Here is a 27,851-nt window from a genome sequence, read left to right on the forward strand (position 1 = left end):
TGTTTTTTAAGTCAAATTACCTTTTACCCGAGGTAAATACGATGAACTCAGTGGTCACACGAGCGCAAGCATGCGTAGTAACCAATGGAGCTATTTTTGAACACTTCATAAATAAGTCTAGAATTTAAGGCAGCTTAAAACACTACATTATCATTGTTATGTTCATTATTATTTGAAAGTTAATCTTCAGTTTTTTCATTATTTATTTATTTAAATTATTTGTAAATAATTCTTACGTTTATTAGTTGATTATTTATTTCAACTACTTATTTATTTTCTTTTGTGTTTAAAACATTTAACTAAAAAAAGTTAATAAAATACTTGGAACGTCTTAAATCAGTTAATTAACGTTTATTTTTGAGTTTTATTGGTTTATTTACCTCGGGCATTTTTCTAATTGGAACCATTCTCCTAATCCTAATCGTTCTCGAGATAAAATTTTAATGACCTTGAACTAATGTTTCAAGGTCATCATAAAATGCAAATTTCTAATTCCCCCACTCAGTCACGACTAATTTTAATCCATTAGATCTGGTAGTTTTCGATTTATAAGCCCTTAAATGTCGTGTCTTTATTAGAATACCACACACGACCTTATGGTTTTTGGTCTAACGTTTCTCGGCTTCCCATTGGTTACATTAGATTGGGTCAAACTGTTTAGACTTAAAATGAAACGTAGAACACGTTTCAAATTGGAACCATTCTTCTTATCCTAATGGTTCTCGAGATAAAATTTGAATGACCTTGAAGACCTGGCTCAAGGTCATGGAAATTTTCATTGTCATTTGTCCCCCTGCACCCTCTATGTAACCTGCAAATTTCAAATTCTTACATAAAACACATTTGGAGTAATTGGCTCTGTATCGTTTTTTAGTTAACACCCTGTATATGAACGACGTATGTAACATAGATCTCCAGGGCTTGTTGATATCTTTCACTGACGATACATCTATACTGTGTGAAGGCAATTCCTGGACTGAGGTATTTACCAAAGCCCAAAATAGTATATCAATTATACATAAAATATTGAATACAAACTTGTTGACACTAAACATAAATAAAACGAAATATATTTATTTCGCAAGTATCACTGTAAATAATGTAAATTGCGAGATTTTAATTCATGATACCGATGATTGTATTACTTGTTCAAATAATTGCGTGAAATTAGAGAGAGTATATGAAATAAGATATTTAGGTATAACTATAGATCGTTACTTAAAGTGGAAAAGTCATATAAATTTTCGTATTACAAAACTTAGGAGATGTCTTTACAAATTCTATTCATCGCGTAATTTTCTAACGATACACTGGTTAAAGATAGTGTATTACGCTTTAGTTCAATCAGTATTATTTTATGGATTTTTAAGTTGGGGAGGCACGTATATTTCAATAGTAGAACCATTAGAAATTATGCAAAGAAAAATTATACGTATCTGCCTTAAAACTAACCCTATGGAGAATCGCCTGACATTATATATTAAATTTGAAGTTTTTTCGGTCAGACAACTGTACGCTAAGGAAATATTAATTTATGTATATAAAAATAGAAACTCGATATTATATACAAACCCTTATAATACTAGAAACGTTGAAATAGGAAATGTTGCTTTAGTCCCATTCGACCGAAATCCCATTCGACCGAAGGCGGTTTTTGAGGTGTCCCAGTCGACCGAATTCCGCCGAAACGTGCGGTTTTTATGTGTCCCATTCGACCGAACGCTGCTATATAAATTGTCTTTTGTAATGAGCATGAATTATATTTTTATCTTCACCTAGTCAAGAAAAGTAACTGAACCAAAACTGAAATAGTAAACTTAACCAACTCTAACCTAACCTAACCTAACCTAACCTAACATAACCTAACCTAACCTAACCTAACATAAACATGGATCTTCGATAGTACATACCTTATAAATAAAATACCTACATTTTAAAATTCTTTCGGTCGAATGGGATTCGGTCGAATGGGATTTCGGTCGAATGGGAATAAACGGGAAATGTTAGCTATGAAAGATTAAATAAAACAATAGGTCAGAAATGTATAACCTCACTCATTAACAATTTTTAAATCCAAGATTATTCAATGGTTAATCGATATAGGCATAGATAATTTGTATATTTTGCTGGATACCTCAGATATAGTATTATGTTGATGTAACTTGTGTTAATATATAACCTAATAATAAAAAGTAATAGATCTCAACCACGCACGAACAATATTGTTCATGTGGACTTGAGATGATGCAATATGTAAAAACTAAATTTCTGTAACCAAAATGTGCATCAATAAATTAAAAAAAGAAAAAAAGAAAAGCTAACGCGATAAATTAGTAAAATTGAAACTCAGATGTGACCCTTCAAAAGTCTTGAAAAAGTAATAGCTTAAAAACATTTTGAGGTTAATGGTAATAGTGAGTGTAGGGAGCTGTTGTGGCGCGTGGCATGCAGGGCTTGCCACCACCCTCCTACGCATTGTAACCCGGCCAGCTGAATTAAAGTGGAACGGCCAAGCTTTTCCAAAAATGGTCTTATTTCCGTATCAAAAGATTAATAGACGATCAATATACTAAAACGTACCTTTTTTTTGTCTTGAAAAAATAGCTTTTGGCCCAAAAAGTTGAAACGAAAAATAACGCCAGGTGTTTGGGTTTGAATTTTCGCCGCCATCTTAGGGGCTGCCGCCAGCGCCCCTAACCCCGTATGAACGATTTGCGAACAACCCTAACTTTTAAAATCGCGCAATTTAAGCTTAGGTCTCTTATAACTGGAACGCGCCACGCGTGCGAAACATATTTTTCTAGTCTTCAGTAGCGCGCGCTTTTACGTTGTTTTTCTGTCTCGCCGACTTCTCACCAGGTGTCGCGGCAGACGCGCGCTTTTCGATTTCCCGAAATTTCTTTATTTTATTAAAAATTAACTACTCAATATTTTTTTATGCGGTTTTCGCCATATATTTTAGTTTTTAATGGGTTATAGGGCTATTTAACTTGTTAAAGCTTGACCGTTCCCCTTTAATGGCATAAAAAGTCGCTTGATGACCTAGGCCTAAAACGGTACCTTGGTATCATCCTAACTGGTTATTATTATTTCTACAGATTTAGTAATATTAATAATCAGTTTTAAATTTAAAACGACCAGTTATAAACTTAGAGTCATTCCCTTAATAAATGTGCCCCTAGATTCTCTTATGACAGGTAGCGTTAGCTTTTAATACGAGTTACGTCGAAGATGATGCTCCGTAGATCCCGCAACCATAACAAAAACGGCTGATCCATTGACAGGACCAACTAACAGTACCTTACGATGCGAGGTTAAGGGTAACCCCCCGTGGATGACGCTGCCAACTAGGACCGGGGGAACGAGGGTGGGATCGGGGCGGCAGAAAGAGATGTAAAGAGAAGATTACAGCCTCTCAGAGTCTTATCGGAGAAGGGGTGAAAGTACTTTTCAGGATTGGCATCATCCTCCCACGAAAACCTTTTTTGCTCGATCTGCCGCTCATTATGGTGTCAAAATGATAGCGGGTTCATTGCCGAAGACGCGTTTTTCCCCGCGCCGCAGACTCAGCGGACAGAAGGTAAGAACTCTGACGTAATGGACGGGTCGAGAAAGCCACGTTCACACTAGAGCCTAAAACCCAGTTTAGGTCGATTTATATGCCAGTTTTGGCCGCCGACGATAACTCTGGGTTCACAGGTGCGAAAACGCTTCACCCCGGTTCGCTTATAGCCAAGGCTTAACGCCATTTCAAATTATGACTAGAATTTTGAAAATACTAAAATGTATCCCAAAACAATTAGTTAATCATGTTTTACTATACATACATGCATCAGATTTATAGCCCGGTGTACCGGTAAGATTGAAACCACACCACCGGAGGTCTATCATCATTATGCCCTACGCCGACGTCCACAAGCCCGGACAGGTGACAAAGCCAGCATGGGTAGTAGTCCCCTACTACTGATGGTCGCACCCCCGACGCAAGCCACTCAATTACTATACATACAGTAATATTATTGGACATTATTTAGAGTTTTATTCCCATTATTTTGGAAAATACGATAAATTTGACTTGTTGTTTTGAAAGCGATTCTAAGCGAACCGACTTGGACGAGTTGCTTCCCGAACCAACACGAAGCGATTTCTCACGCTGGTTTCGAAAACTAGTTATCTAAGCGAAGCGATTTAAGGGGCAAGTGTGAACGCGGCTTAAGAGAAAGCGCCTTCTAGCGATCGAAAGCGCTTTTTTGCGCCCGTTTATAAAAATAACGGCCCAATTTGCCTTATGGGTAATTTCGGGGGGAAATACAGCCCCCCTCTGGTTCCCTTCCGTGACTAGTTGGTCCTTAAATTAAAAGAGTTCTTCTTTCGTTGGCGGCGGAAAATGAACGGGTTTTGAGAGAAAAATTGCCGGTCAGGCCCTCCTCTTAAAGGTGTTTGGAGATGGAATGACGCCTTATTTGAAAGGTTTCAAAATGTGGGCGGGGTTTTCGGAAGGTGACGTAGATTTTGAGAAGGCCTCTTAAAGTATGTATAAGGCCGTTGAAGCCTCGAGTTCGATTTGTGAAGCCCGTTCAAGTTGACAGGTTTTGTACGAAACTCTGTTCTATTTTTATGGAATTTAACCCTATATAAAAAGGCTGTTCGGGGCCTTTAGTCTAAAATAACGAACTAGAAAATTGGCCAATTTTATGGAAGGTAATATAATCATCATAATAAAATTATATAGCATATAGTAAATAGTAAACTAATATAATATCGTATATACTATAAAATTATATATAGTATTAACTGGGTAGTCCCGGCTAGTTGAATTCTACGGCTGCTCCCAGTGCTTTTATATAGATGTAGTAAATGATATAATATTTATACTATTGACCAAAAAGAGTCTAGATGGCGTTCGCCACTGCTTATGTATGGCGTCAGTGTAGCGTCTTCCATAAGCAAAATAGAGAAAAATTTCAAAAATAAATTCCTTTATGTTTCATTGTAATAATAAAGCAAGTGCCTCTAAAGAAATAAATTATCTTTTCATAAGTTTAAGCCTAAGGAATCTGTTTTCAAACTTGGTTGTCAGTAATTCAAGCAGTAGCGTAGCCAGGATTTGGTTTCGGGGAGGGCACACAATGCAAAAAAGTAAAACAAAAAATAAACAAATTGTACATACAACCATACGTTTCGGGGGGGAACGTGCCCCCTGTGCCCCCCTTGGCTACGCCACTGAATTCAAGTAAATGGCTTACAATACGATAGAGTTGTTAATTTTCCGGAAAAATAAAATGCCGAAAAATTTCCAGAAAATTTTCCGAAAATCGGAAAAAAAAAATTTAAACATAAATTACTTTTTAACGGTTTTTAATGTTTCAAACTTTTTTTCGATATAAAATGTCTAATATCAGTAAACATACTACATAACATAAATAGTGTTACATTGTTAATCAGTTTAAACTAGTCTAGAGGTTTAGTTTTACATTTGGATCCGAGAAAATTAGGTGAAAATGCCGCTTTATTTAAATTTGCAAACAATATATTAGTCTAATCATGGAATGAAACCTTTTTTAATTTTTTCGTAATAATACCTCGGTCATTTTCGGGAAATTTTTTCCGACTTACAACTCTACAATTAGAGGTCGGCGTTCGATTAACTTTTATCAGAAGAAAATAGGGGGAAGTACGCTTCTAGTCAGCTTTGGAAAGGCGTCACTTTTCACGAATTTTCGCGCCAAAACGGTTTGGCGGGAAATCGCGGATGAATACATCGTTTAAAAAGTCATTTTTCTTAAATTGAACAATTGTAACATATTGCCCTTCTCATTCTCTGCTATTTGAGCTAAGGCGTATTTGCTTTCGTCGATTATAGCCGTGTTGAATCAAAACAAAAGTAGGACTACTTTTTCAGTTTGGTTTATTATGCGTAAAAAGGCGTTTTCGTGGGTCACACGACGACTTCTACGGCTCAAAGCTACAGATACGTACTTCCCCTATTTTCTTCTGCTTTTATCCATGGATAAAATAAGTTCGGCGATATTTAAATTCTCAAAGGGAATTTTGGCGCCCCTTTCCACCTGGCCGCTGTCGTGGCGCCTAGAGCGACCGCTCCACTTGCTCTACCCTAGGGCCGGCGCTGACACTATGGGGTTTCATGTTTCTATTTAATAACGGTGCGCGACGCACGCTCGCCTCGTTCCACTTGTACTTTTGCCTATTCATTTACTTCTGAAAACAATGTTGTAGGCAGGGCCGTTTTATCCAATGGGCACAATGGGCCTATGAAGGTTTGAATGGGCCTACGAAATTCTATGAGAATGAAAAAAAAAATTATTTAATAAATTTCTTCTTAGAAATAGGGCCTACAAAGGTCTTAGCGCTGAGGGTCTACGAATTTCTTAAAAAAAACCCTGGTTGTAAGGCTACCATATGATTGAACCCTGGCTAGTTTATGACTCCTCGTAAAGTGTGCGGGTGAATCTTAAATCGATGATACTATTATTGTGCATTCAAAAATAGAACGTACGGGTAACCAGTAAGGGCTGCACCGTTTTCCCGGAAACTCATAAAAGTTCTTCATGTTTAAAAACAGACTTCGCGACCGAAGTGGCCTTTTTAAGTCTTAAACTCGACGGCAGACACGTGTTCACCTTCTCCATCGAATTAACACAGAGTTGCACCACCTCGATATAGACAAGTAGGCTCCGAGAATATCCAAGACAGGCTGTGACAGTGGAGTAGCCAGGGGGGGGGGCACAGGGGGCCCAGCCCCCCCCCGAAACGTAGGTTCGTACGTTCAAATATTTTTATTTTTTTACTTTTTTTTTCAATGATGTGCCCCTCCCCCCCGAAACAAAATCCTGGCTACGCCACTGTGCTGTGAGTCTAAAATCACCATTGTTCTTCACGTGCATTTGATTGCCAAGTGAGTTTAATATTATTTTGGGTTAAACCAGCCGCCTGAGTTAATGGCTTTTAAAGTCGCTTGATGACTTAGGCCTAAGGTGGTGCCTTGGGTATTAGCCTAGCTGGTTATTATTATTATTATCATTTGCTTACCAATTTTATCGTTGTTTTATCACTTGTTTTATCATTTTATTTCGGACATACTGTAATTTAAATTGTTTAGTGTTGTTTTTACTTTTTGCCCTATAGCGGAGCTATGTTGATTTAAACTATTTTTATTATTAAGTAGTTTAGTTAATCTAGCTGGAGCATCCTATTATTACTATTACTATTTTAATTAATAGTGGCGCTTTTGGAAGGCATTAACCAAAATCCCTAGCCTGAACGGTTCATAAAACATTAACATAGCCACCACTCAAATCTTCAATTTTTTATGGGAAAAATAGGATTATATTTCTAAAAATATAGGATTTTATAGGACTATTTTTTCAAAATTATAGGATTTTATAGGAATATTTTTTCAAAATTATTGGATTTTATAGGACTATTTTTTCAAAATTATAGGATTTTATAGGAATATTTTTTCAAAATTAAAGGATTTTATAGGAATATTTTTTCAAAATTATTGGATTTTATAGGAATATTTTTTCAAAATTATAGGATTTTATAGGAATATTTTTTCAAAATTATAGGATTTTATAGGAATATTTTTTCAAAATTATAGGATTTTATAGGACTATTTATGCTATTTCATTTACTAACTTTATGCATTTAAAAACAAAGCCTATATTTAGTGAAATAAATCTTAGGTTTTCACTTGATAAATAGAAACTGTTTAACTATTTTATCGCAAAAATATACTAGTAGCTAACCATGTTAACAATAACAAAAGTATAAACTTTAATGACTTTGTATAGGAATTTATCCTATAGCTAAATCTAGCAATTTTGAGTGGTGGGATTTGAATTGGGCAAAATATCAAAATTATAGGATTTTATAGGACTTTTTGGGAATTGGCTAAAAATATAAGATGTTAATAAAAATAATAATCATGATTAAATCATTTTTAATCTTTGTACAGCCAAAGCTACAGATTTATTTTTAATCTAATCCAATCACGATTTAATCATACGGGGGTGTGAGCTGCCCCGCGGTTATAGGACATTTTTGAAAATATTGGATTTTATAGGAATTATAGAACTTCTGAGGGCCCCGCATTAATCTCGTTTTTTAAATTAAAATTTCATTAGAAACGTTTCTCCGACTTAAAACGTGCTACCGAGCGTGAGATAGAAGTGCCACCTAGAAGTAAAATCTTACAACAATAAATGCTTAATAAATTGACGTTACTAGATTCAGAATGAATACCCCATTTTAAGATAATTTGGGACTCGAAACAGAAATAAATCTTAGTTAGTAGCGACTTAAATTTTGGCACGGACATAACGTTTTTAACAACACTGTCCACTGGGGGTTTTGTCAAAGCACAAAACAAACTTTTATAAAATGGTTCAGAATAAAATCTCCAGTGAATAAGGATCTGTCATCCAAAATCGTCGTTTTCCAAACACATCTATACAGTTTTAATTTATATCAGAAATACTTAATAGCCAGTCGACACTATAACAAAATAGAGCCAAATAAATAAACAAAATCAACGCAAACAAACACCCCCGAAAAGCGCCGACAAATAAACTTCGAAATGCGATTTCTTTACCGAATGTCAGCGAGAAGTCGAATAAAATTTTCTACAAAGCGTTGAGTTGATAGCAAAGGCTTAACTAAAGAGCTTGAATTAGCATAGGAATCCAAAATGGCGAATTCCCCAAATATTTGTTGAATACGAGCTCCTATTACCCGCCGACAAAATTTTGCGTTGTATTTGCAATGCAAAGTTATAAAAAATACTCCTTCAGGAAAATCTTTTGTTAATGCGTTTTTACGCGTGCATCGGGCTAACCGACTACTGTCAGCGACAAGAATTCATTTCGGGGGCTCGCCTTTATGTTAATGTCGTAGAAGGATGACTGCGTAACCGGGCCTTGTCCAAAACGGGAATAGCCTGGAACAATATCGCGTAATACGAACTGTCACGCGAAGTTTCATAAGCCAATTTGTCCACAGGCGGCGACCGTTAACGAGGTAGCTAGCGCCCGAATAGTCGGAATAGATAATTCTATTTGGAGAAAGCACCTGGACAGGGAATGAGTAGTGAATTCCCGCTTGCCAATAGACTAAACGGCACCCGCATAGTTTCCAATACAGAGGATTTTAATGACAAGTGTTAACAAGGGCGCGATCAAAGTTACTGCTTACTTCGGCAAGTATATCTTTGGGGCCGTATTTCGCTGTTTATAGTTCAATACACTCAAGCTGAAAATGACCATCTTTGAATTTACGTGGAGAAATTGCCCTATTTCCAATTAAAGACTGGGAATTAATTTTCCACTAATTCACCCAAAGTCATATTTACCCAAAAACGGCAATGATTTACTAGATAACAATGAACCCAAATAAGGTTCTATATTAACTAGAATCAGAAATTTGTACACTATATCTTACGAGATAAGTAAGCGTAAAACGTGAAACGTCTACTTTCGTAAGCTTTATAAAGTTTCCAATAGACGAAAATTTACAGTCAAATTGTAATTTAGGTGCAACAAACACAGCACCCCACACAAGGAGAACACAACCCTTCAAAAGTCGAGGATTTTCTAGTGTACAATTTTCATTGGTTAGACGTTTCAGCGCCTGCTGCCGTCGGAAGGGGAAAATTCGGAAATTGTCTTCCCCATTTCCGTAAAACGTTCAGCGTAAAGGCTCGTCCAATGAAAATTGTACTCAACACTGCGTTAGCGTGTTTAAAGGCTAGCTGCGTTCTTTTTGTGTTTGTTGCTCCTAGCTGTAATAGACATTTCTATAACAGAAATTTAACAAAAAATATAAGTATAAAATGTTTCTCTTACGTCAACAAATCAGAGCTCAAATAATACAATCTTAGCACGCGCGATTTACACGCGCTAGAAAATCCTAAATCCCTCGTGACTCTATCACCTTGGAGCCCCAAACACAAGGAGAACGCAGCTAACCTTTAAACACGCTAATGCAGTGTTGTGTACAAATTTCATTGGACGAGCCTTTACGCTGAATGTTTTACGGGCGGGGGGAAGACCATTTCCGGATTTACTCCTTCCGACGGCAGCAGGCGCTAAAGCATCTAACTAATGAAAACTGTACACAAGAAAATACACGACTTTTGACGGGTTGAGTTCTCCTTGTGTGGGGGGTGCTGTGTTTGTTGCTCCTAGCTACGAGCTTTTAGCCTTGTCAAAGTAAGAGACAGCGCCGTAACAGAATCATTAAAAAAATAAAGGCCAAGTTTCTTTGCAGGAAGATCTTTGAGTACACCCATAAGTGTATAATATTTTTACATAAGTGTGACACTTCCTATTCTTCCCATGTAAAAGTTTTACTGAGAGCTATTCACAAGACAGACTGCATTACGGGCTTCGTCGCTGTTTTGCGTCCGCTTGCTTGCCTTTGACAGCGCCTCGTTAGGGGGAGATTTTCTCCTTGTGATGACGTCCCTCCGTTACTAGCTCCCAGTGAAATATTATCCAAAGTGACAAACTTATGGAACAATGTTATAGACTTATGGTACACCGCATCATTTATTTGGCGAGTTTATTACTAAGCCATTTGATGAAATATTTAAAAATTAAACTTGTTTTGTACTGATATACTAATTTAAAAAACAATTTTTTTTCATCGAAGTGTATTTTGAAATTATGTACTTCTAAAATGAATAATTATACTTTAATTCAAATGTGGAATTGAGCTTTACGAAAGTTTTGATAAATTTACAAGAAACCATTACTTTAAAAAAAATAAACATTTAAAATACGAATTTGTCTTTTTTTGGGATTAAATTTTGAAATAAACTATTTTCTTTAAAATTGGGGAAAGTTCCATTACAAAACCTTTCCACAGACTTTTGTATAAAGCGATTTTATAGGACGTTAGTAGATAAATTGTGATAAAATTCTTTAGGATGTATAGTCAACATTTTGCCTTTAGCAAATGGGATTTTTTTTTTCTAAAAAAGGTTTTTAGAATATCTTTAGAAAAGTTTAAGATGTTTCTATAGATTCCATAGCATAGTTTCTATAAAAGTCTTGAAAGTTTTCTTTTAGTCGTAAAGAAGAGTTTATATAAACATTTAATTTATTTTCTTTAAAATTCTTGTAGATCTTTTCTTAATTTCTAAAGTAATACTTTCTTAATTTCTAAAGTAATACTTTCTTAATTTCTAAAGTAATACTTTCTTAATTTCTAAAGTAATACTTTCTTAATTTCTAAAGTCATATTTTCTTAATTTCTAAAGTAATACTTTCTTAATTTCTAAAGTAATACTTTCTTAATTTCTAAAGTAATACTTTCTTAATTTCTAAAGTAATACTTTCTTAATTTCTAAAGTAATACTTTCTTAATTTCAAAGTAATATTTTCTTAATTTCTAAAGTAATATTTTCTTAATTTCTAAAGTAATACTTTCTTAATTTCTAAAGTAATACTTTCTTAATTTCTAAAGTAATACTTTCTTAATTTCTAAAGTAATACTTTCTTAATTTCTAAAGTAATACTTTCTTAATTTCTAAAGTAATACTTTCTTAATTTCTAAAGTAATACTTTCTTAATTTCTAAAGTAATACTTTCTTAATTTCTAAAGTAATACTTTCTTAATTTCTAAAGTAATACTTTCTTAATTTCTAAAGTAATACTTTCTTAATTTCTAAAGTAATATTTTCTTAATTTATAAAGTAATATTTTCTTAATTTCTAAAGTAATATTTTCCTAATTTCTAAAATAATATTTTCTTAATTTCTAAAGTAATATTTTCTTAATGGCTCTTTGAGAATTTAATAGAATTTAATCAGAATTTTTTAATTATTTCATTTCAAATTTAAGCTAATACCAATTTTTCTATAGAACACTTTAAAGGCTTTAGAACCCCATTAATCCTATTTGGAGCTTTAAACGATTTCAGAGAGATTGGATAGAAACTTTTTTAATGGTTAAACCAAACTTTTATCAAGTTTATTAGTGGCTTCCGTTCAATAAATATGGAATACCCCAAAATATATCTCATCAAAAAATTCCGAAATTTAATTAATAAAAAGAACATTTTACATAAAAAAAACTTTGGTCACTTAAAGAATCCCAAGTTGAACAATTTGATTGTAAAAAATATCAAAAGACTCAACTAATTTCGAGAGTTCTTAGCCTCTTCCATTTTTTTCTTCATTTTGGCCCTTCAAAGGCAACATAAGCAGTTTTCATTTGGGGCGAACGGCCGAAACTAGTCAAGGAGCAATCGAAGAGAATTTAAGTCGAAATCCGGGACAAAATCTCCCCGAAATCCCCTCGACATTTATCAAGAAAGAAGTCAACAGAAAAAATACTCATCTCGCAACGCGCGCTGGATTGACGCCCCCTCTGGTGGAACGCCACGAATTACTACAACTTCAAGAACGTTTTTGAAGAACATCGCAAAAAAATTCGAGACCAGTTCAAGTGACAAAAAACTCTTGTTCTGGGGTGTTAAGGCTGGTTCACACGGGCAGTGTTTTCCTGATTTTCTCTATTTTCTCGTTTTACCACCCTTTCCCGTTGTTCTGGCGCACGGGAAAACGACTGTACACACGGACAAAATTTAACGGATTTTTCCGCCGTCAGCGCTGCCGGTAAACGAGAAAACGGAGAAAAAAATGTTGAAATATCTCTACTTTTTTTCCCGGTTTTCTGAAGCACTTTGAGCTCGACTAATCAGCGAGCGTTTCGCTGTCACGGGATTTTGAAATTCTTTAAAAATAGGCTTAAGAATTTTTGCGTCTACCACGTGACGGCATAACGCTCGCTGACTGGTCGAGCCCAACGCCCCTCAAAAAAAGGTTATCCGTTTTATCATTCCCCGGCAGCGCTCGCTGTGATAAAATCCGTTTAATTTTGTCCGTGTGTACAGTCGTGTTCCCGAGCGCCAGAACAACGGAAAAAGGTGGTAAAACGAGAAAATTGAGAAAATCAGGAAAACACTGCCCGTGTGAACCAGCCTTTAGTGTTTCGGTTACGCTAGCAAAAAAAAAAAGATTGGAGAACGCTTTCCCCAAATTCAATTATCTTAGAAACCGTAAAACTTTGTTCGATATTAATTTTACACAATCCCAACGTAACTCACCGCTGTCGTATTGTACACATATCTTCAACAGCTATTGTTAAAATGGTATTATCATAAGCCTATCATAAGGTCCCCATAAGCAAAGGTCTAGGCCAAATTTTTGACGACCACATACCCGTTATTAAAAGGTAGGTATTCAAAATCTGCCCCTCCTAGTGGCTACGTCCTCAACTATGCATTTCTGAAAATAATTTCGCGAAATACATTATGAACGCACGCAAGCCGTTTTTAAACTTAGAACCACGCGGGATAAATCTGCGCCGCGAGCCCTTAGCACCGTAGCCAAGGCTTATTCGCAATTTTATAACTTTCAAACTTAAAATTAACACCGATCTTTGCAAAATGATTCATCAGAATAGAAAACTGGTTTTTAGAAATAAGAGTGGTGTTTCTGAAGGTATTTATTTTCCAAATGTGAGATTTAGACGCGTTTTGTGTGGCATTTATCAACCCGAGCGTGGCTGCTCTACCAAATAAGAGAATATTTTAGAAGTAGAAATTTAAAAAAAGAAGATGTCGCTACTGCCCTATCGTCGTACGTTCATTTTCTTCTCTCCATGACAACGCCGTTCAGTGGCGTAGCCAGGGGGGGCTCATACAACCATATGTTTCGGGGGATCACAGGGGGCAAGTGCCCCCCCCCGAAACGTATGGTTGTATGTACAATTTTTTATTTTTTGTTTTCCTTTTTTAGTCTTACACTAGCCGTATAGGCTCTTAGTAATACTCCTGGTCTCGCTCCGTTGTCCGGCGTCCGCCGCCGCCGCCGCCGCCGCCGTAGGCATGACACGGCACGGTAGAGAGAAAGAGAGGACGCGGGAATCGTCACTACGTCTAGACTGGCGCTGGGGTAGAGCTGTACCGCGAAATGGCTGGGGAGAGGACGCGGGAATCGTGTAAGACTATTATTTGGGTCACGTGACCCACTTGTTTCATTGTGTGCCCTCTCCGAAATGAAATCCTGGCTAGGCTACTGACGCCGTTACCATGGGCCCCTATGGTAGACCTTTACTTATGGGGACCTAATGATAAGCTTATGGTATTATCGATAATAAAGTAAATGTCATCGATATCACAATATTTAATTTGGCGATCGAGAACCTAAAACTTGGGTATTGTCCATTTTTGTGGCTTACAACTTTTTGCGTAACAAGTTTTCTTAAATTTAGATCGATTACATTTGGTTATGCGTTAACAATTCTGATCTACGTTTACAGCGATAGGTCTGGCAATCACAACAAAATGTGTACGGGATTTTGGAATCCGGGATTTTACGCTTGATTTCAAGATTTCTTGCTGGATTTCGATTTTCTTAACTTTTGTCCCGGATTTCGGGATTTAGTTATTTTGAGATTTCCCTTCAGATTTCTGGATTTCTTTACGGATTTCAAAATTTACCTTCGGATTTCGAGATTTGGCATCGAATTTCTGGATTTATGGCCGGATATCGAGATTTTCCGTCGGATTTCTGGAATTCTTGCCGGATTTCGAGATATTCCGTCGGATTTTTGGATTTCTGGATTTCTGGCCGGATTTCGAGGTTTTCCGTCGGATTTTTGGATTTCTGGATTTCTTGCCGGATTTCGAGATTTTCCGTCGGATTTTTGGATTTCTGGATTTCTGGCCGGATTTCGAGGTTTTCCGTCGGATTTCTGGATTTCTTGCCGATTTCGAGATTTTCCATCGGATTTTTGGATTTCTGGATTTCTGGCCGGATTTCGAGGTTTTCCGTCGGATTTCTGGATTTCTTGCCGGATTTCGAGATTTTCGGTCGGATTTTTGGATTTCTGGCCGGATTTCGAGATTTTCAGTGGAATTTCTGGATTTCTGGCCGGATTTCGAGACTTTCCGTCGGATTTCTGGATTTATGGCTGGATTTTGAGATTTTCCGTTGGATTTCTGGATTTCTTGCCGAATTTCGAGATTTTCCGTCGGATTTCTTGTGGGATTTCAAGATTTTCCGTTGGATTTCTGGATTTCTTGCCGAATTTCGAGATTTTCCGTCGGATTTCTTGCCGGATTTCTGGATTTCTTGCCGGATTTATATATTTTTAAAGACCGATCCCTCGATTTACAGTTACCATTTATTGTGTTAAGTAACGTTGATAGTGCATTAATTAGAGGTTATAGTTTCATGCTGTTATTTATGATAGATGGCGGCAGTTTAAATCTTTTGTTGAGAAGGGAATAAATTATTATTATTTGCTTTTTTTTAAAAAACTTTCAACACTATCTTAAACGATCAAATCAGAACGAAAATCTGCTCGAAAAGGAACACGAACATATTAATATTTTTAGCTAATAGAAAATTTTGACGTTTCACACTGTTGGCGTCATCTGGTATTTGGGTATTTAAAAATCTACCTCTAATGGCGTTAAATGAAGCTCTATTTAATCTCTGATGCTATTGCGTTTGCTGCGTATATTAACTGGCCCTCCAGGGGTCGGGGTGTGCAATAACTGGTGGCTTTACCGGGGAGTCGGGGTCCGGCTCTTGTCACCCATAAGGGCGGTGGCGCACTGGGAGATGTTAGCTCCGTCCAAATGGTCCTATCTCCACCTCCGACTTCGGTCAGGTGTGGGCTGGATACTGGGGCGGCGAGCCTCCGTATGAGGGCACGGCGGCCCTGTTTCCCGGCCTTTTGGAGTCCACCGGGATCTCCGGTGCCAGCTGTGCCGGGTTACTTGGGCTGCTGTGTGCTCGTTGTTCCCCTTTAGGAGCTCTTTCCAATGGGCTTGGCTCCCTGCCTTTCTAGGTGGGGTGTTGGCCGGAGTTGCTAGAGCATCCGCTCTCTATCCCACTGCTGTGTGTGAAGTGGCGAGCTGGTCGAACCATTGCTGCACCTTCTGCTGGGTTGAGCGGCTTGCGTCGAGGGTGCGACCGTCTGTAGTAGGGTTCTACTACCCATGCTGGTTTTGTCACCTGTCCGGGCTTGTGGACGCTGGCGTAGGGCATTCTGATGATAGACCTCCGGTGGTGTGGTTTAAATCTTACCGGTACACCGGGCTATAAATTCTGACACATGCTTATATTAACTACGGGGGTATTACCAGATACAATTATAAATGATTAAAAAAAAATTAATCATATCAATCGATTATCACTTCTAATTTCATTATAGCAGGCCTTTAATATATTAGACCAGTAATTAATAACATATTTCTTGGGTAAGAGAACTGACCTTGTCCAGCTTAACGCTATTTGCTTGAATCAGAATCCGCCTGATTTTTGAAAATATTTTTCGTAAGAACAAAACATATTACATCTAGAAAATGCGGTAAATATCCATACGCAGCTCAATTTTTATATTTCGCATAGTTAGTTGGAGTCAAGAATGTATACACGAGAACAGAGAATAGCTCTTTCTATAATATAATATGTAGTAAAACATTATAAAAGTGGTATTTTAGTTCGCACGCGCTGTTCAATTCTTTAATATAAATTGCTTCTAAAATTAAAATAAATCAAGCGCTCTTGTCTTTAAGGGGGAAGAATACCGTAAAAGCCTCTTTTTCGTTCAAGCTGAACGTTTCTGTTTTAACAATTACATAATTGAATTATATTTTTCTTATTAGGCTAAACCTTCCTCTAGTGCTTAAAATAATTTTGATAATTCTAATATTTATAGTTAACGAGATATAAGGTCCTAACTAAAGGGTAGTTTGGGCGCTTGCCCAACTTGATTAGCTCCGGGGGTTTGAATTAAAACGTAATAACTTAATTACTTTTAAATTTAAAATTGTACAAATTATTTTAGTCACTAAACAAGAAGCTGTTCTACACTTAAATATTAATTTTATAAGTTAAAATACAAAATTAAAAGAGCTCAGCTTGAAATAGCGCGAAAGTAGACAATGGCCACTTAGTCTTCCCCCTTAAGAGTACAATAAAACTAACACAAACACGTGACCTCTCTGGAAGAAAAACCACGCCCACCTGGTTTAATCTTTTCTCCCTTTTTCTGGTAAAGGGGTCTGGCAGACACTCCGATACGATCGAAAGGCTCTCTCTCTCTGTGTAGGCTGAGAGGTTAACGGTAATAGTTAATATATAGCTGTTGGCTCGCGTGGCATGAAGGGCTTGCCACCACCCTCCTACGCGTTGTAAACCGGCCACCTGAATTAAACACAATAAAAGTCACCAGATGACTTGGCGCTAGGGTGGTGCCTTGGGTATTAGCCTATCCTAGCCTAGTTGATATAATATACATACATTCTTGGTGGAGTAGAACACAGAGCCATTTTGTAGCCAAGAATTAATATACCATTGTTTGCTGTTAAATTCTGTAACATACTTTTTGGGAAAACGTTTAGGGCCGCAGAATCATTTGTAAAACTCGACCGACTTTCAAATGATAACTGATCCAACTAATCAAATACTGGTGACTTCCATGGGAAATTACTAGTTTTTTTAATTTTCCGGAAAAATAAAATGCGGAAAATTTTCCGCAAATCGGAAAAATAAAAAATTTAAACATAAATTACTTTTTAAGTGTTTTTAATATTTTAAACTTTTTATCGATATAAAATGTCTAATAACAGTAAACATACTACAAAACATTAATAGTGTTACATTGTTAATCAGTTTAAACTAGTCTAGATGTTTAGTTTTACTATTAGATTCGAAACAATGAGGCGAAAATGCCGCTGTATTTAAAATTGCAAACAATATATTAGTCTAATCATGGAATGAAACCTTTTTTCATTTTTTCGGAAAAATACGGAAAATTTCCGGAAAAAAGACCTCGGTCATTTGCCGGAAACTTTTCCGACTTACAACACTAGAAATTACTTAAATTCAAACGACACTGCACCTTCAAATTAAACATGCACCTTAAACGTGCACGAAAAACGCATTGAATAGGCGAGTTTCAAAAATATCTGACTCCTGCACAGTTAGGCGAAATTGCAGACGAGGATGGGCGTCAAACCTCAGCGTGACCTCTGTGACCTATGACTTCAGTTTAAGCTTCCCATTGTTGTGACAAGTACTATCCTAATAGTTACGTTTAAAGCCGAAAGATGGCGGTGAGGTTATTGAAACTCGCTTATTTCCATTTGTATTTTTGTCAGTTGCTTAAGCCCCGCCCTCTCTCGTGCAATCTAAGAAACACCCACGTCATAAATCTTTCGACACGTAAAAGTAGTGCGAAAATATTACAAAGCCCGGGTCTTAAATATGGCTAATATTGAGCAAATACGGGAATCCAAAACCCGGTCCGATATCCAGCCATAATACCCCGGAAGAATCTTTTTGCCTAAGCGAGAACGATAGGCGTAGTGCCGCCATCTACACTTAATCGGGCTTTAAGACCTCGAGGAAGGTGGTTCCAACAACCTTAAGGATCCTCGTCTAAGGGCGTGTCACATCAGCGCTCTCCAAACGTCTAGGACGTCCTAAGCCTTGGTCCGCTGGTCGACACTAACGCCCAAAGGTGGACAGTTGGTAAAAGCTACGCCAACCTAAACTGACGAGCCTGATATAAGCGCGATTTGGTAAAAAATGCCCGGATTATCGTGAGTTGTTAAGCGATATTTTTTGCGTCTTCCAAGATACCCTAAGCCTCGGTCCAACTTTCGCGTAATATAATACGTCGAAATAGAAGCTTCGAAATATGCAAATAGTCTCGATGGTTGTACTTTTAAACAGTTTGTTGGAATTTAAGACGCCCGTTGATTGGCCAGATTATAGACAGATATCGGATAGCAGTCTACTTGACGACAAGACGGGGAGGTGGGAGGCTGTGTTTGACGTCGGCGGAACGGGTTTAAAAATAGCCCCAGCTATGTCACGGTTATTGGGAGTTAATAAGGGGGAGCTTCTCCTGCGAGCTGTAGAACCGCCAAGTTTATCTCCCAAAAGGAATTAAAACTCGTGCCTTATATTTAAAATCGTTGGACTGGTTGTATATCGATATAGGACAGCAACTTAGAACGTTCTTATTATCGAGTAACGAAACAATTTGGGCACCAGATTGAAGAGCTTTGAAACATTATGTGCTTTCCATTAATTTATCACAATTTTTCGATATAATTTCCAAAGATGTTTGGACGTGTTTTCCTATAATTTTTCGGTGTTATTTCCAATAAATTTCAACGTTATTTGAAGTCGTCTTTCGACGTTATTTGAAGTCATTTTTCGGTGTTATTTGAAGTCATTTTTTCAAATTATTTCCAGTAACCATTCAACGTTATTTGAAGTCATAATTCGGTGTTATTTGAAGTCATTTTTCCACTTTATTTCCAGTAACCATTCGACATTATTTGAAGTCATTTTTCGGTGTTATTTGAAGTTATTTTTCCACTTTATTTCCAGTAACCATTCGACGTTAAGTCACGTTATTTGAAGTCATTTTCGGTGTTATTCGAAGTCATTTTTCCACTTTATTTCCAGTAACCATTCGACGTTATTTGAAGTCATTTTTCGGTGTTATTTGAAGTCATTTTTCCACTTTATTTCCAGTAACCATTCGACGTTATTCGAAGTCATTTTCCACTTTATTTCCAGTAACCATTCGACGTTATTCGAAGTCATTTTTCCAAATTATTTCCAGTAACCATTCGACGTTATTCGAAGTCATTTTTCCAAATTATTTCCAGTAACCATTCGACGTTATTTGAAGTCATTTTTCCAAATTATTTCCAGTAACCATTCGACGTTATTCGAAGTCATTTTTCCAAATTATTTCCAGAAACCATTCGACGTTATTCGAAGTCATTTTTCCAAATTATTTCCAGTAACCATTCGACGTTATTCGAAGTCATTTTTCCAAATTATTTCCAGTAACCATTCGACGTTATTCGAAGTCATTTTTCCAAATTATTTCCAGTAACCATTCGACGTTATTCGAAGTCATTTTTCCAAATTATTTCCAGTAACCATTCGACGTTATTTGAAGTCATTTTTCCAAATTATTTCCAGTAACCATTCGACGTTATTTGAAGTCATTTTTCCAAATTATTTCCAGTAACCATTCGACGTTATTCGAAGTAACTTTTCCAAATTATTTCCAGTAACCATTCGACGTTATTCGAAGTCATTTTTCCAAATTATTTCCAGTAACCATTCGACGTTATTTGAAGTCATTTTTCGGTGTTATTCGAAGTCATTTTTCCAAATTATTTCCAGTAACCATTCGACGTTATTTGAAGTCATTTTTCGGTGTTATTCGAAGTCATTTTTCGACGTTTTTTAAAGTCATTTTTCGACGTTTTTTGAAGTACTTTTTTGACGTTGTTCAAAGTCGGTTTTCTGGTATCTTCCCATTGCGCCGAATCCCATTCGACCGAATTCCGGCAATGTTTTTGATGAAATTGGCCCACAGGCGGGTTTTGTATTTTTTAGTCTTAGGAAAGGAAAGGAAATTGTGGTGGTAGTGGGCAAATGAGTTGACCACTTTAAAAATTGCCTGGTTAGGTTAGGTAACACTGCATGCGGTGCTGAAACCCGGAGAAGTGCGAGTTTTTCGGTCGAATGGGAAAATGCCATTAGACCGAATCCTAAATCCGCCAAAGTGCGGCTTCTTCGGTCGAATGGGATTGGGTTCGGTCGAATGGGATTCAGCGCAATGGAAGAGATTCGTTTTTCCGACGTTATTTGAAGTAATTTTTCGGGTTTTTTTAAGTAAATAGCAATCAGCTATGCTAATACCCAAGGCACCACCTTAGGCCTAAGTCATCAAGCGACTTTTAAAGCCATTAATTCAGGTGGCCGGGTTACAATGCGTAGGAGGGTAGTGGAGAGCCCTTCAAGCCACGCGAGCCAACAGCTCCCTACACTCACTATTAACGTTAACATAAACAAGTTTTTATCAAAGGGGAAACCGAAGAACTCGAGGGAAAACCCCCAAACTAGGAGTTGTTCCGAATTTTCACCACAAGCTGGGATCGAACCCGGCTCTTCTTGCTGCGAGGTGAAAGTGCTAACCACTCCGCCACCCCACATATATTTAACGTTATTCGAAGTCGTTTTTTCCGACTTTATTTGTTAAGTAATTTTTAGGCGTTTTTTAAAGTCATTTTTTAACGTTATTCGAAGTCGTTTTTTCCAACATTATTTGGAGTCATTTTTAGGCATTTTTTAAAATTATTTTTGGCGTTATTTGAAGTTATTTTGCGGCGTTATTTAAAGGCATTTTTTGGCGTTATTTGAAGTAATTTTTTGACGTGATCTTCCATAATCTTTCGATGTTATTTTAGACATTTAACGTCGTGATTTCTAGAAGCATTTCGACAATATGTCCAGTAATTGTTCAATATAATTTCCATTATCATTTTACGTGATTTCCAATACTTCATTTTGACATGTTTAGTGTCGTGTAATAAAAAGGATATATACAAAAATTATTGAACGCAAATATTTGGAGTTACAAAAACATACCGTTCTTCAAAAATCACCAACGAAACTTGTAGAGGTCGGCGTTCGGTTAACTTTTATCCGTGGATGAAATAAGTGCGGCGATGTTTAAATAATATTTAATTAAATAACCAATTGTTGAATAATAATTGTAAAATGTTTAAATAATCGAAAGTGGATAAGCCTATTATTTAAACAAAACAAACAATTATTTAAATAAATGCCATTTTTATTCAAATAAATACTTAGTTGCGTAAAAAAACATAATTAAATAAGTTAAAATGAAATATACATTCAGAGTGCCCTATATATGAGCAGTCCATTGCAACTTATAGTGAATATTATTGCATGGCGGTCGCTATTCAGCAGACATCTTTTACGCTCGGGCTTCCGTTGAATTCCAACGTTAAGATAATTATATCAAAAGAGTAGCGACCACCTTGCTATAACTGGTGAAGAATTTCACTATAAGTTGCAATGGACTGCTCACATATAGGGCACTCTGAATGTATATTAGTTTTACTGATATCGGCAGATTTCCGAGTAAAGCCAGAGTTCCTACACAGTACTAATGAGCCCCAAAACGGCGAAACCGGTCTACTGTTGGAATCTCTGGCTGAAATTTTGACTTTTGATAAGTTAAAATGATATTCTTTTTACCAACTTTTGTTAAATAAATCGGAAATTTTCATATAGATTACCTTAGCTAAATACAAAAAACTCAAAAACTGACAACAAATTATAATAAACACTACCACTTTCCGGACTATAACTAAAAACAGGAATCCATACTTCTACTTGAATTGCTAATCGTGATAGATTTTCACACAGAGGGGATTTGTTTTCTCGTAGGCGGGGCCAAAGCCGTCAGAGTAATATTACCTTACGTGCTACGGTAGGATAAGCATTCAAAGTAGAGGTATGGATTCCTGCCTAAAATAGTAACTAAAGCCCAGTTCACACTATATAATTACTTGGGCCACTTAATTGAATCCAACTAATTGTAAGCGAGAAAATTGAATAGTGTGAACAGAAAAATTGTCACCATTGTTCCAACTTTTTCTGTTCAAACTTGTACAATTTTCTTGCTTACAATCAGTTGGTTTCAATTAAGTGGCCCATGGATAGTAGATTTTAGAGGATCGGTAAAATACCTGGTTTTTAGCCCCCGTAAACCAATCACACTAAGGGAGTCGGCCAAGGTTATTTGAAAAAAACAAGTATCGCTAAGAGTGGACGATACTGTTCGAAAAAAGAAAAAGGATAAACACGAAGTACATTTTTACGCCAAAGGGTATTTTTTCTCGTTTTTATAGATTAAATATGATATAATAAATATCAGTTGATAGTTTTTTTAATTAAAAAACTAAAATTAAAAATAACTAAAATATAAAGCGCAAAAAATTACGTAACAATATCAACTGCATTAGATTGCCATTTTGAAATTTTAAGATCACGTGGTACAAACGACCTTGCAAGACTCCCTCGGAGTCTCTCGAGCTGATTGATACGCGGCGAGAAATAAAATGCTCTGTGGAAGGGTATCGAAAACCTGTCCTCTTAATTTACTGTCCATGAGTGGCCCAATTAATTGTATAGTGTGAACTGGGCTTTAGTTAAAAAGAAACATGATGTCAATATTTCCAGTCATGATTTGTACAAAATGTGGCACATTTTGGCGCGAAACCAAGTTTATATTTTAATTAGAAACAACCCGGAAACAATTTGGAATTTCGGTTCAATAAAGTAAAGTGGATGAACTCCCCCCAAAAGATCACCATATTATTTTACGATTATCGTGTACAATTTAGAAAGCAGACAAGGTCCTATGAATTAAAAAATTCCTCTTTACTTTCGTCCTTTAAAAAGGAAAGTAAGAAAAGAGGGCCAGTAGGAAGCTTCGTTATTAAAAGAAGTTCATCTCTTCATCGTCATCCCAAAAGCGGAAAAAATGCGGAGTAGGCAAAAGTTCCAGGCAGGGTTCAGAAAGAAAAAGTCCAAAATGAAGAAAAGGACTCCTCCCCTTTTTACAAGAAACCGATGTAAGACGGAAGGACAGCCCAGACCTTTTTTCAGTATTAAACGAAGGCGAGATATACACGAAATAGTTCTGTAAGGTCCTTCTCCCCACCCTTCGATCCTGTCATTCTGATCATTATTTAACGGTCGATATTAAACACTCTTCCACGGAGAGGTAGCACGTGACGTCAGTTCGTCGTGCCTTTAAAAGGAATACAGGGTGGAAGCCTCAGCCGTGGTCTAGCCTCAGTACTTCTCCTAGTACACCAGAGTGCTGCGGGTGGAACACTTCTACAGGCGCTGGTAGGCCAAAAATAGACCAAAGGGATAATTGGAAGCCTCAGCCGTGGTCCACCCTCGGTACTTTTCCTAGTCTAAAAATAGACCAATGAGATAATCTTCCCAATGCTTTTTCGGGCGATTGGATAAAGATGCGCTTCCAATTATCCCATTGGTCTATTTTTGGCCTACCAGCGCCTGTAGACGTGTTCGACCCGCAGCACTCTGGTGTACTAGGAGAAGTACCAAGGCTGGACCACGGCTCAGGCTTCCACCCTGTATAAAGGTCGATGTTGGATCAAATAATTTCATGTTTTTGGCACCAGGAGCGCTGTTGATTCGCTTTTAGGATGAAAATTCTGTAGAAGCTTCTATTCGTACTGTTTTAGGCCAAATTCCGATGCGTGCGCCTGTCCTGCGGGTGTTGTTCCGAGTTTAGTGGAAGGTGATTGGTTGTACATTCTATCGTAGTCCCTTAAAACTTAGATTCCACTTAGCGATCAGTAATATATTCTTCTTAACGTGTGTAAAAACATTTGTGCATGACAAAGTTGAGTAACGCACTGTAATGTGCTCGATGGAATATAAGCTTTAGCCTTGGCTTCCACTATCGCCCTTAATAATGTATTTTTCTTTACACTCGTTAAATCGCTAGTAATATTAGCCATTGTGCGCGCTAGTGAGATCCAAGCTTTAGCCTTAATACATCTTTTTTCGTCGACGCAAAAATCTCTGTTGAGCTTGGTTTCCACTAGCGAGCGTCCAAATGCATTTTTCTTTACGGTCTTTGAAACGTTAGTACGCCCGAAAGTTGAGTGACGTGCCGTTCCGCGTGCTAGTGGAAACCAAGGCTTAGACCTAAGCCTTAGTTTCCACTAGTGCACGTAATAATGTTATTTTTTTATCGCGCCTAAAAACGTTTGTACGTCCCAAAGTAGAGCGACACTTCGTTAAGCGCTAGTGCAAAGCAAGCTTAACACATTTGTTTTGCGTCGACGTAAAAAAACTTCGTTAGGCCTAATGCTTGGTTTCCACTAGTGAGCGTCATAAGGCATTTTTCTTTACGGTCTTTGAAACGTTGGTACGCCCCAAAGTTAAGTGACGTCACTGACGTGCCGTTTCGCGTGCTAGTAAAAACCAAGGCTTATACCTAATATATTTTTTGCATCGACGCAAAAAATCTCTGTGAGGACTAATACAATTTTTTGTGTCGACACTTTGTCCCAGTGAAAGCAAACCTTTAATCGAAAAAAAAACAATTCCTTTCAAATAAATACGAAATTGATTGTACGGTAGCACTGCCCCTTCTAGAAACCCTCCATTCCCTACCACCGACAAAAGTCCAAGTGTTAGCGCTAGTAAAAAAACCGCGTCTAAGTTTTATTTCTCCCACTTTTTTTGTCACCTATTCGGCGGACAATAGAGGTATTTCATTTTCGAGCGTATATTTCCTTTTCTCAGAGAAAGAATAGTTCCGAAAAAGAAACGGATTCTAATAAGAAATCCAGCACGGCGAATTACTTTTGGGACTTACTATAGGCCTATGGGTGTCGCGTGCGATATTGCCAGTACTTTTATGACTTCTTAAACATTAGTCTTCACTCGGGGAAAGTATAACAGCAATGTTTGTTTCGCGAATTAGTATCTGGAATTTAATATTTATCGTTCCGGAGAAATACCGTATCGATTTTGTAACGGGGGAAGTTTAATGGAGAGATTGTTTTAAATCGGATCGCGGGGGTTATTTGCATAATGAACTTGTGTATGATACGTTTTATTGTCTTCCGTTTTATGTCCTTAACGTAACGGTTTTATTGGCTATAATTTAAGCGGGAGTTTATGGGTTTGCCCGACTGGTTTTATACGCGAGGAATATTAGTGCTCGTAATTCCTAATCTTAAGGATAATTGCGGTAAATTAAAATAGAAATTGTTTTGCAATACAAGCTTCCATAGTTTATTCAGTTCCATAAATCGTTATTTTGATAATAAACCAATGAAAGGAAGATTTATAATGACAGAAACTTATCGCTAGTTAAATGCAATTACTTTTAAAGTTATTATATTTTACCAGTCCTAAAAGATGTTAAAATTTATCAGTCAAAAAAGTTATTTAATTTAGTAGTTCATATAATCATTGTTTTTACTAGCATATTTTAATGAATTTCTTATTTGTGAAGATTTACAATGACAGAAACTTGTGGATGGTTAAATGTAATTACTTTTAAAGCTATTATATTTTGCTAGTCATAAAAGATGTTAAAATTTATCAGTCAAAAAAAGTTATTTAATTTAGTAGTCCATATAATCATTGTTTTTACTAGCATATTTTAATGCATTTCTTATTTGTGAAGATTTACAATGACAGAAACTCGTGGCTGGTTAAATGTAATTACTTTTAAAGTTATTATATTTTACCAGTCCTAAAAGATGTTAAAATTTATCAGTCATAAAAGTTATTTAATTTAGTAGTCCATATAATCATTGTTTTTACTGGCATATTTTAATCAATTTCTTATTTGTGAAGATTTACAATGACAGAAACTCGTGGCTGGTTAAATGCAATTACTTTTAAAGTTATTATATTTTATCAGTCATAAAAGTTGTTAAAATTTAGCAATCCATATAACGGCTAACTAATGAATATCTAATACATATATAAAACTGTATATCTTTGTATCTATAATTTTTTTTCTTTTTTTTTCCTTTATTAAGTTATTAAGTTTTTAAGTTTTTCTTGTTTGTTCAAGTTTTTTATTTTTTAACTACCAAAGGTGGTATGGGGCCTAAAAGTCATCTCTGACTTGGCCAATGAAAATATAATAACTAGATGTCTGAAGGTAGACAACGTAAATAAAGATATTATTATTATCATTGATCTTCCTATCATATTTTAATCAATTTCTTATTTGTGAAGATTTACAATGACATACACTTGTGGCTAGTTAAATACAATTACTTTTAAAGTTATTATATTTTATCAGTCATAAAATTTGTTAAAATTTATCAGTCAAAAAAGTTATTTAATTTAGTAGTCCATATAATCATTCTTTTTACTAGCATATTTTAATGAATTTCTTATTTGTGAAGATTTACTTTTAAAGTTATTATATTTTACCAATCATAAAAGTTGTTAAAATTTAGAAATCCATATAATTATTGATCTTCCTATCATATTTTAATCAATTTCTTATTTGTGAACGCGCCATGTTAGCACACTCATTACACCAAAATAACAGGACGGGAACTCTGCACGAAAAAACCGTATTTTCCCGCCCCTAACGTCTAATTTACCCACCATACGTTGGTTCAAAGTTCTAATAAAGATCTAAAGTCCAATTAAAGAAAGTAAGAGAAAGCTATCATTTTGTAGTTACGCTTGAAAGTAATTAATTGTCACCCAAAACCAAAACAAGCTACTTTACCTTTCTGTAAGACGAACGTGAGGTTAGAAACAAGGACATTTAATCCGTCGCTCGTGCAATTCGTCGCTCAAACTCTTCCGCGGTCGCTGACAATTTATCATCGTGACTGAGTCGTTCTGGCGTATCGGAATGGAAAGCCGCGAATAACTGGAACTCATCTCCGAAACAGTGTCCGAGCAAAGAATATTGGCACGTTCCTTCCCCCTTTCGCAGCCCTGTCGCGATCTTTTCGCCCAGTTGTCAAAACTCGGAGAAGGTTCCTTCTTAATGAGTCTCGAACGAGAGTGGAGACTTCCCGAACTGAGCCGCGTTCAACTAGTGTTTATTCGAGAAATGTGGAATAATTTGGGTCTAGCGGCGACAGAGCCCCCGTTTCGGACGTTGGTCTGCACCGGGGGTTAAAACTAAACAACTACGCTAAGCGACCAAGAGAGCCGCGGGGGGGGTGGTCCGGAAGCGGGGAGGAGAAAATAGTACTCCCCGATCCCGACAGGCGGCGTTTCGTAACGCTCCGTCCGATTGATCAGTTTCTAGGGGGAGCCCCGCGTGCCACTACTCTCCTTACTTTCCAATAGGAGGGGGTGAACGATAGAGCCGTCCCACCCGCGCGTCGGATTCTCCATTCTACAAGTTGACAAAAGG

The 27,851-nt window shown here is 36.8% G+C and overlaps 1 protein-coding gene across 1 annotated transcript in view; it reads right to left on the reverse strand.

Moving 5' to 3' along the window:
- Positions 1–27,587, reverse strand: part of LOC149944020 (gamma-aminobutyric acid receptor alpha-like) — a 117,397-nt gene extending 89,810 nt beyond the window's left edge. Inside the window, exon 1 of the mRNA XM_090174845.1 lies at positions 27,210–27,587. The gene's annotated coding sequence lies outside the window, so the exon portion shown is untranslated. The remainder of the gene's footprint in view (positions 1–27,209) is intronic.
- Between the last annotated feature and the right edge of the window lie 264 nt (positions 27,588–27,851).

The sequence above is a fragment of the Leiobunum rupestre genome, chromosome 5 (genome assembly GCF_980474605.1).
Source record: "Leiobunum rupestre chromosome 5, qqLeiRupe1.1.hap1, whole genome shotgun sequence".
Taxonomy (NCBI): domain Eukaryota; kingdom Metazoa; phylum Arthropoda; class Arachnida; order Opiliones; family Sclerosomatidae; genus Leiobunum; species Leiobunum rupestre.